Source organism: Rutidosis leptorrhynchoides, chromosome 1 (assembly GCF_046630445.1).
Source record: "Rutidosis leptorrhynchoides isolate AG116_Rl617_1_P2 chromosome 1, CSIRO_AGI_Rlap_v1, whole genome shotgun sequence".
Lineage (NCBI taxonomy): Eukaryota > Viridiplantae > Streptophyta > Magnoliopsida > Asterales > Asteraceae > Rutidosis > Rutidosis leptorrhynchoides.
In genome coordinates, this window is record NC_092333.1 from 192,439,395 (window position 1) to 192,451,059 (window position 11,665).

An 11,665-nucleotide genomic window follows, 5' to 3' on the forward strand; every position below is an offset into this window, starting at 1 on the left:
TTGAGGTATGCAAAGTAGACATCGATCACACGGTGAAGAGTCTCCACATAAAATCTCGATAAGTTCCTTAGCCACATAGGATCTAAGATCCTCATATTGTCGAACTGTATGCTACTATCTTCCTTCTCAATCGCAGTTAAAATCACTGCTTCTTCCGACGACTCATCATAGAACCACCATCTGAAGTTCTTACAGATATCCTTGGGTAATGGCATTAAGGGACATTGTTTCATATACTTAGCTGGACGGAAATTAACAACACGGATAGGTCCTCCCTTAGAATTTTTGTTTATCGGGTGTATGGAAAACCTAGCGGCCGTTGACCTAAAGATGTCCCATTTCCCTGTCTTATACTCATATCTGAGTTTTCTTTGAAACCACCTGGAAAGGTCACAATCTTCAGCGTTCAACATCTTCAGCTTCGCAAGTTGCATGATCTCGAAGTACGGTAGAGTTTTGAAGTGACTTGGACGTGCCATATAATCAACTCCACCTTCCCTCTTGATCGCAAAACAATTGATCTCCTTGAAATATCCCCAACTCAAAATTTTAACCTTGGAGTACTTCTTAGTTCTTTTACCTTTCTCATAGAAACTGACAAACTTCGGCTCGAGTTCTGGCTTATCTACTTGATCAGGGTTAACAACGTTCTGTCTCCACCAACTTTGTCGATCTTCGTCTTCCTTAACATTTCTATTCACTTTAACCCTATCACGTTTGAACCATTCATTAATCTCATTCTATGTCTCGACTTTAGCTTGTTCGGCTCGGAGTTTCTTATCTTTCAATTCGGTTTCTTTTCTTTCTTTCTCAACGAGCAGTTTCTCATGTCAGATCTTCTTGTTCCTTTCTATCATAACATCCACTTCTTATACCTTCCTCGCCTTTTTTAACTCAATTAAGTTCTTTCTTTTCTCTTCCAGCTCAGATTGAAGAAGTCACTTAAGGTGTTGAGTGACGGATGCGAGTATGGCTCAAGCGAAGGCATAACAATCTCAACTTCTTCTTCTTCTTCTTCTTCTTCTTCTTCTTCATCAGATTCTATCACAAATTCATCCTCGGACTCAATAATCACATCCTCTTTTAAACTATCTTTACCAACAGAATCTTCACTCTTCTCATCTTCGAACAGATCAAAACCACTTAAGTTGATATTTTGGATTGATTCGGGAGGGATACTTGACAATGACTCTTCTTGTGGAGCCTTGTTTTCAGCTTCAGCTGTCTCTGCATTCTCCGTATCATTTTTGCTATCATATGCTAGAGCAGCAAGCTGTTCCAAAGGAAACTCACTTGGTGGAACGTCCCCCTTTTCTGCATCATTAAAAACATTTGAATAATTCATATAGTATTTAGCAGTAAAGACCTCACCATATTCATTAAAACTTCGAATAGGTATCACTAACGGTATATCAAAAGAGGGTCCTCCAGTTCCAGCGTCTTCTTCATAATCTTTTTCATCACCTTCTCCTAAATCAGAAGAATACTCTTCTTCTCTCTCCTTAATCAACTTTGTTTTACCAGAGGTAAGCTGTTCAATCTTTTCATTCAACTTCTTCAGTTTCTCCTTGTTCTCATTCTTAATTGCCAAAAACTTCTTCTTCAACTTATCTGTCATACTCTTCTGTCGATCAAACCTATCAGATAACCTCTTATTCTCTTCCACCAACGATTCAATCTTAGCATTAATGATCTTCTTCTCCTAAGTAGCTTGGTTTTTTCCAGATTGGTTATTTTCGTGACCAAAGACATCAACAAATTTTGCTGAGTCTTATATTCATCTGACGTGACCTGAGGTGTTGTGGGTACTGTGATGACCCGGGAATTTCCGAACAAATTTAAACTTGATCTTTATTTGATTTCGACACGATAAGCAAAGTCTATTAAACCGTGTTTCAAAATTTTTGAATAGTTTACATGGATTCATTTAGTCTTTAACTATGCCCGACGATTCACGAACAATTGTGTGTAAATAAATAGGTAAATAAATATAAATATAAATAAAAGTATATATATATAAACATCTCAAATTTGTAAAGTATACTTTGATCAAGTGAAATTAAAAATGTAAAATAATAATTAGAATAATTAAACTATTAAAATGAATATATATATATATATATATATATGTATATATATATATATATATATATATATATATATATATATATATATATATATATATATATATATATATATATATATATATATATATATATATATATATGTATATATGGTATTATTATAAATCTATATATGAATTCTATTAATAAGAATTAGTATATTGTAATAAGTATAAAATATATAAACATTAAACATTCAAATATGTTAAATATATAACTAAGTGTACAAATTTAGTAATATTAAAGGCTAATATATTAAATGTAATTGTTATGTTTACTATTCTTATTATTATTATTAGTAATATTAATATTAGTTATTAGTATTATTAATATTATTATAACATATAACATACAAATATGAAGTTGTTATATTTAATTTATTATTGTTAATATTATTGTTATTAATATCATTATTATTATAATTAATTTTATTTTATTACTAGTGCTAATATGATATCACTATTATTATTAATTCTATTATTATTATCCTTAGTATTATAAATGTTAATGATTATTATTAATATGTGCTAATATTATTTAGTATTAATTACATATATATAAATAAATTAGTAATCGTACTCTGTTCTATGTCAACATCTAATCTATTTATTTATCTGCTAAAATTCGATATATATACAGCAAGTTAGTAAGAATTAGTTTGATATCACTATCCAACTTTATGGTGTTTTGTTTCTATCTAAATTCTTATATATGTCTGTATCATATAATGTTCTAATCTCTATCTGGTATTTATCTGTTTGTCTTCTTCCTTTTGGCATCGAATAAGATTGCTAACCAATCCCCAATTTAAACGAATAAATTACAATCAAGATAACTGTTAAATCATGTGTTCACTCACATATTATATACAGGTACTTCTGCTATTGCAAAGATTAAAAAAACACAGAATGATATTTTTTTTTCTCACGTCATCTGTTTTTCACCTTCATGGCCAAAATTCGAATTTGATTTCCAAATAAAAATCCTTAAATGCAGTGTTACTAGGAATCTTCCTCTGAAACTTTCTGTAAAGTTTCAAACATTAATTTTTCAAATTACGAACGAATTTTGGAAGTCAAGCTTTGAAAATAAAAAGTCAACGTTTGTCATCAATAAAATTCGAATTGTCTTTTACAGTTCGTGTCAAATTAATAATTTTTATAGATTTTAGGAAGATTTAGGAGCATATTTCGTTTAGAAATCTCTGTCTAAAAAGGTTCCAATCTCAAAATCAATTTCATTTTTTTTTTTTGGCAGAACCATAGCAGCAGAGGCTGTGTAATATATACATTTTTTCTGTTTTTCGTTGTTAATGAATTTAAAACTCATTTTAAATATATCTGTATCATTTATGTTTTAAATAAAACCAAAAGGATTAGATATGGTTATACTTGGTTTGTTATCGAGTCAGTCGAATGGTGTGAAGAAGAAGATAATAGAAACTCTGGTTAAATAAATACGGTTTGTTAAATAATCTGAAAGATTGTAGCAGCGTATTGGTTTATGGGAGTTGTGAGGGAATGGGAGGTCTCGGGTTCGAGGCTGGCGGATGGCGGTTTTTCTATTTTTTTTGAGCTACTTCTTCAAGGTAGCAAATTTATTATACTTATCATTATTATTATTATTATTATTATTATTATTATTATTATTATTATTATTATTATTATTATTATTATTATTATTATTATTATTATTATTATTATTATTATTATTGTTAGTATTGTTAGTATTGTTAGTATTGTTTTTATTATTATTCCTAGTATTATAAATATTAATAGAATTGTAACTATTATTATTATTATTATTATTATTATTATTATTAGTATTATTATTATTAATAATAATATTATCAGTGTTAAAATCATTAATATTAGTAATATTAATATAAGCATTATTACGTTTAGAATATAAAAGATGATAAAAGGATAGGTACTAAATAAGATGATTAGTGAATTATCAGTATTATGATTTAAAAGATAAGGATAAAAATTATAAGTATAAGATAATATACAATTATGAATAAAATTGTTATCGTTAACATTAATATCAACATTATTATCATTATAATTATTAATATAAATAGTAGTATTATTATCATTAATAAAATCACTATTTTTATAACCATTATTAGTATTCAATACTATTAAAAGTACCACTTTTATAAAAATTATCATTTTATAACAATGATTATTATTATATTAAGATGAAACAACTTTTTATTTATTATTAACAACATTATTTTATCAAACAACCATTAGTTATATAAAATCCATATTTACTACGTATAACATAACTATATTATTATTTTTGTAATAAATGTTTATAAATGTAATTAATTATATTATTAATTAAAAACATAGTTAAAATAACAAGTAATTCACTAATAATAATATATATATTCGATTACGATTATATATGTATTAATGAATATACAAATGATATAGTTTCGTGAATCTGAGGCCAACCCTATACTTGTTCAATGTCGTTCTATGTATTTTTACTACAAAATACATTAGGTGAGTTTCATTCGCCCTTTTACTCTTTACATTTTTGGGGCTGAGAATACATGCAAATGCTTTATTATCTGTTTTACAATATTTATATGCGTGAGTTTCATTTTCCTTTTTACCCTTTATATTTTTGGGCTGAGAATACATGCGCTGCTTTTATAACTGTTTTACGAAATAGACACAAGTAATTGAAACTACATTCTATGGTTGAATTATCGAAATCGAATATGCCCCTTTTTATTAAGTCTGGTAATTTAAGAATTAGGGAACAGACACCCTAATTGACGCGAACTCTAAAGATATATCTATCGGGCCCAACAAGCCCCATCCAAAGTACCAGATGCTTTAGTACTTCGAAATTTATATCATGTCCGAAGGAGGATCCCGGAATGATGGGGATATTCTTATATGCATATTGTGAATGTCGGTTACCAGGTGTTCAATCCATATGAATGATATTTTTGTCTCTATGCATGGGACGTTTGTTTATGAGAAATGGAAATATGAAATCTTGTGGTCTATTAAAATTATGAAATGATTATTTATGTTAAACTAATGAACTCACCAACCTTTTGGTTGACACTTGAAAGCATGTTTATTCTCAGGTACGAAAGAAATCTTCCGCTGTGCATTTGCCCATTCTAGAAATATTACTTGGAGTCATTCATGGCATATTTCAAAAGACGTTGCATTCGAGTCGTTGAGTTCATCAAGATTATTATTAAGTCAATTATAGTTGGATATATTTTGAAATGATATGCCTGTCGTCAACTTTCGATGTAAAGAAAGATTGTCTTTTCAAAAACGAATGCAATGTTTGTAAAATGTATCATATAGAGGTCAAGTACCTCACGATGTAATCAACTGTTGTGAATCGTTTATAATCGATATGGACTTCATCCGGATGGATTAGGACGGGTCTTCACAGTAGCAGGTTTTGGTGATGTAACAGCAGCCCTTGCATCCTTCATGAAACCGGATGGCTTCCTCTGATCTTGTTGTTTTGAACCTCCTTGTGATGATCTCTGAGGTGACTCATAAGAATACTTCGTTCTTTTCTCCTTCTTCTTGAGCTGTTCTGAGGTCATAGGATCCTTTCCTTTCCTTTTCCTCTGAATCAAGCTGACATCCTCCTCTGTTGCTTCATCATCACCCTCGATAACCTCGTCATCAACCTTATCTCCTCCTTGAACATTACCGGTAGCTTTCTGATTATCACCTTGTCCTTCCTCATCTGTAACTTCATAGTTAGAGTCTGAATCCTCATTCCTCCAAGCATTACCTGCTGGACATCGATAGTTCTCCTTGATAAGATGACAAATGAGCTTTCTATTAAAGTCAGGCTTTAAATCCTCATTCCTTGTCTCTTCTATTCTGCGGAAAGTAATCGGATTCATCGGCTTCAGGTGGATAATATCCTCTTCAAGCTTAGGTAGATCAGGTGCAGCGTCATTAATGATTAATTGAAGAAAACGGGCATAGATCAGGTATCTCTGAGTAGTACTGTAGTGGTTTGCTTTGAAGTAGTATAAGACAAATCCCGAGAAATCGTATGGTGCCATTAAAACAAGTGCCACAAACATGCTCTGCACTTTCTCGTTCAACTTATCAAAGCTAGATTTGCGTCCACTCAAACAATGCATAATCACGTGAGCAAGATATCTAAACTGTGGTGGTAGACATGTCTTCACCAGTTCGGATTTGCCACCAAGGTAACCAGAATAAGCACATCTTCTAAATCAACCATGAATTCTTTCTCGACCGATCGTCATGTGAGAACAGTTTTCGTCATTGAAACCTAAAATCCTTCTTATCACTTCCTTAGAAACAGTGATCTCATGTCCTTGAACGTTACTAACAAGCTTATCTTCATCTACATCCAGTACATCATTTCTCCAGAACTCTCTCTGATGGCTGTAGTATGGTGTGCATTCAGTAGAAATAGCAGTGTGTATCCTTGATCTCTTAAGAAATTCGATAATCTCCTTAAAATGAGAACCTCTTTCAAGATTAGTGTCATAAAGAGCAACTTGGTTGTTCAGTTCTCCCTTCTCTAAAGGAATCTCTTGCTGAGCAGGTGGGTTAATAGGATTAGCTTGAGGATTAGCTTGTAGATTAGCTTGTTGCTCCCCCTGTCCTTCAACGTTAATAACCGGAATATTGACTTGTTGTTCAGCCATTTGATGATATCTAAACAAAAACTGAAACATTTACAGAACAGTTAGATATATAAATAAATCACTATAAAACATCATAGCATTTGCATCAAAGTGTCATAAACTTGTTAAATATGATGAACCGTGCGAGTGATCATGTCACACGTGTGGATGAGAGATCAACTGTGCGAGTGATATAGTCACTCGTGTCACTGTTGACACGTTTGAACAGTAATATGGTTTCAGAAAATGTACACGATTGAGGCCAAATTCTAAGCGAGTGAGTCAACCGTGTGGTGACTCGTGTGGTTAATCACACGTGTCCGCTCTTGCAGACGAGTGATCAATAAAATCAAGACAAACAAGTGAGCTCAAGGGTCCACACGGTTGATCATCAACCGTGCACTGACTCGTGCGAGTCATGTCTCACGCGTGCGAGTGACGTCACTCGTGCATGTCTGATGAAACCCGTATTAAATGCCTTTTTAAATTCAACAAAATACATGTTTGATCGTTTTAGGGACCGATTTACATCACAATAGCATGTATAGGTTTCATTTAACTTAAAACAATAGCAAACACATATCAAAACAAGCTCCAATTACACAAAATTCGATTTACAAACCCCTAGGGTTTCGAGTCATTCAAACAACAAATTAATGTGCTAAAACTCGATGAAATTGTACCTATTGGGTGGCGCTAAGATCGGAATCAAGTAATGAACGAACGCTGTGGTGGAAATCTTGATTGGTTAAGATCGAAAATAGAGAGAGAAATAAAAGTGGGTGCACAAGTGTGAGCTTCTGAGCTCGTCACCCATATTTATACTCTCGTGATCAACCGTACGATTGATCACATGATCCACAATCAACCGCGCGTCTCACCTTTATCATACATGCATGTGACCCAATAGTCTTAGACCAATTTTGATCAGGGTCATCCGTACGGTTAACCTCAAGCGTGTGGTTACTCGTACGGTTCACACATCAAGCGTGCGTGTGAGCCACTTAGGCAATTTCAAATTTTCTAATTTTCACAAACTTAGGATTTCGACTCGTTTAACAATCTTAGAGCTAACTAACACTTTCATTTTGAGTCATAAATCACTAACCCTTCAAGAAATGATCATCAGCACTTAGGTAGATCAAAAATCCTAACCCAAACATGGTTATTACCCTAAACATTCTATGTTCCAGGAGTAAATCCTATAGTGTAATGTCATCTTAAATTAACTAACAACCTTAAATCATTAAAGTCCTTCAAATAGTCACAAGCTCTAAAAACTTCAATCTTATGGATTTGGTGGTCAAAAATATCTTGATCTCAACAAGGTTCTTTCAGATGTCGTTATGCACTCCGAGGATAATCAGAAAACAAATAAATGATAAAATCTTTATGGATTTTCTGATGTAAAATGTCATGCAACTAAAATTATGCAAATGAAAGACATTCTATCATGAAATGCAATAACATGTAAACCAAAATCTTTTTGTTGTTTTTCAGTAATCAAAACAAGCTATTTAACAAGCATATAAATGAAATATACAAATCCACATTCTTTTTGTGAGCAATATGATTGATTAAAATAAAAATGGATCAGAACTGACATATTGAATCAACTTCTGTTGTTCATTCCTAATTATCCAGTCTATGTCTATTATCATGCAATTACTGATATCAATCCTCATTAAACATGAACATATTCATTCCGGAAACTTCGACAATCATGTTGGCATTAATTACTTGAACATTATAGAGCAGTGATTTTTGAGATCATGCTAATTTCATTAATCCTTGATTCTTTCATCACTTATGATTGTGCGTTATTATTAGGTTGTCAATTCATTACATGTAACTTTCTGTTATCTCTTTCCATGTATTTCATTCAAATTGAACAGGATGGTTCTCACTGCATTTTGAATAACCCTGTCAGCCTTTGGCTTCTATCAATGTATTGATAATCTTCAATCTAGTTGGAACGACAGATTTTAGAATATATTGGATTATCCGAATAGGCGCATTATTTACTGCGGGGATTGGTCTACAGTTAAAGCAGACTTGCCTGATGACCAGTCGTCACACGAAATAAATCTCAAGGCCCTTAACTTCATTATGTTCAAGTTAACATGGAAAACGGAATCGAAAGTTAAACTTTCATATATATATATTTAATTTGAGTATATCTAGATAAGTATCTTTCCAACTTACAGTCTTAATAGGTATAACTCTATATTGCAGACGACAAGAATCTTGATAGTTCAGTGTGAACGTCGTGATTAAACAATTCAAGCTACGCGGGGGCGTCACACTAAGAATGATCTGAGTTCTTTATGAGCACATCATGAATCAACATTCTTCATACTTTCAGGACTTTGCCATCTTGATACGCCAATTATTTTCGACTTTGATTTTCTTTTGATATTTCCTTTTTGAGCATATCACTTTCTTTTGACATATTGATTTTGAACGTCATCATGAATGGATTCTCCATTGTTATGCATGAACTCATGTTTCTTTGTTTGTGTGCTCAGATCACTCGAAGGTGTTCTCCCTTAAATGCTTGAACGGTCCGCAATAAGGAATTATACTTTTCAACCTTAAGCGAGAAGGGACACTTACTTTCGACATAAACTAATTTTCTTTGAAATTTTCGGGTTTAGTTTCGATTATAATGTCTTAGGACCGTGACAACGTGGTATGCACCAGCCAAACAGATAATCCTCAACTTAAAATCCACCCCAACCTTTTCTAGTGATTATCAATTATGATAGGGGATACCCTCAACTGACTGTTGAGTTCCTCAACAATTATCATTAGATACGATTTTGGAGATAATTAGGTGACTACCTTCAAACGCTACAGATCGTTCATGACTTTTGAATCTCAGATGATCGTTATTCTTATTATGATTGTCTAATGCCAAGAATTCATAAGTCACATCTATCAGTACATCACACAATAGATAGACATAAACGTTCAAATCAGTCATTACTAATAAAAAATATCTATTCTCAGTATAGTAATCTCTTCATTGTCAACCGATTATTCAAAACAAGCTCATTTTCGGATTTTTCAACTTTTTAAGATTTTCTGGTGAGGCATTTTTCACTTTTTAGGTATTTTCTGCTGATAACATATACTCCCCCTAAAATACTAAAATATAAAATCTTTTTGTGTTTTAGCATTTTAACCAGATAGAAAACATCTACAGACTAGCATGCAACCTTGAATGAAATCAAGTAAAGAAATGCAGACATGAATCAAAAATATGCAATACAGATAATCAGAAACTAAGAATCTATATGTCATGCATCCTACATGCAAAGCCTAAAAGTCTTGACTAAACCTCGCACACAACATCCGAAATCACTTTGTCTCGATCAACAATGCAATTCATCTCTAGTAGGAATAAGAACCTAGGTCTATCAAAAGCCTTAGTAAATAAGTCTACTCTCTGGTCCTTAGTACCTATTCTCTTAACCTCAATAATCTTTTTCTCATGGCAATCCCTAAGAAAATGATATTTAACACCTATGTGTTTGGTCTTAGAATATTGAACAGGATTCTTAGTGATCGCTATAGCAGCAGTATTATCAATATAAAGAGGAGAGAAAGAGATTCTTAGCCCGTAATCGCAAAGTTGTTGTTGAATCCAAACAACTTGCGAACAACAACTAGCAGCAGCTATATATTCAGCTTCACACGTGGAAAGAACAACTGCAGTTTGTTTCTTGCACTGCCAGTGAAATGTCCCGTTCTTATTGATTAAAAACGTTCCATATTAATTGATTTCGTTGCGAGGTTTTGACCTCTATATGAGACGTTTTTCAAAGACTGCATTCATTTTTAAACAAACCATAACCTTTATTTCATCAATAAAGGTTTAAAAAGCTTTACGTAGATTATCAAATAATGATAATCTAAAATATCCTGTTTACACACGACCATTACATAATGGTTTACAATACAAATATGTTACAACAAAATAAGTTTCTTGAATGCAGTTTTTACGCAATATCATACAAGCATGGACTCCAAATCTTGTCCTTATTTAAGTATGCGACAGCGGAAGCTCTTAATAATCACCTGAGAATAAACATGCTTAAAACGTCAACAAAAATGTTGGTGAGTTATAGGTTTAACCTATATATATCAAATCATAACAATAGACCACAAGATTTCATATTTCAATACACATCCCATACATAGAGATAAAAATCATTCATATGGTGAACACCTGGTAACCGACAATAACAAGATGCATATATAAGAATATCCCCATCATTCCGGGACACCCTTCGGATATGATATAAATTTCGAAGTACTAAAGCATCCGGTACTTTGGATGGGGTTTGTTAGGCCCAATAGATCTATCTTTAGGATTCGCGTCAATTAGGGTGTCTGTTCCCTAATTCTTAGATTACCAGACTTAATAAAAAGGGGCATATTCGATTTCAATAATTCAACCATAGAATGTAGTTTCACGTACTTGTGTCTATTTTGTAAATCATTTATAAAACCTGCATGTATTCTCATCCCAAAAATATTAGATTTTAAAAGTGGGACTATAACTCACTTTCACAGATTTTTACTTCGTCGGGAAGTAAGACTTGGCCACTGGTTGATTCACGAACCTATAACAATATATACATATATATCAAAGTATGTTCAAAATATATTTACAACACTTTTAATGTATTTTGATGTTTTAAGTTTATTAAGTCAGCTGTCCTCGTTAGTAACCTACAACTAGTTGTCCACAGTTAGATGTACAGAAATAAATCGATAAATATTATCTTGAATCAATCCACGACCCAGTGTATACGTATCTCAGTATTGATCACAACTCAAACTATATATACTTTGGAATCAACCT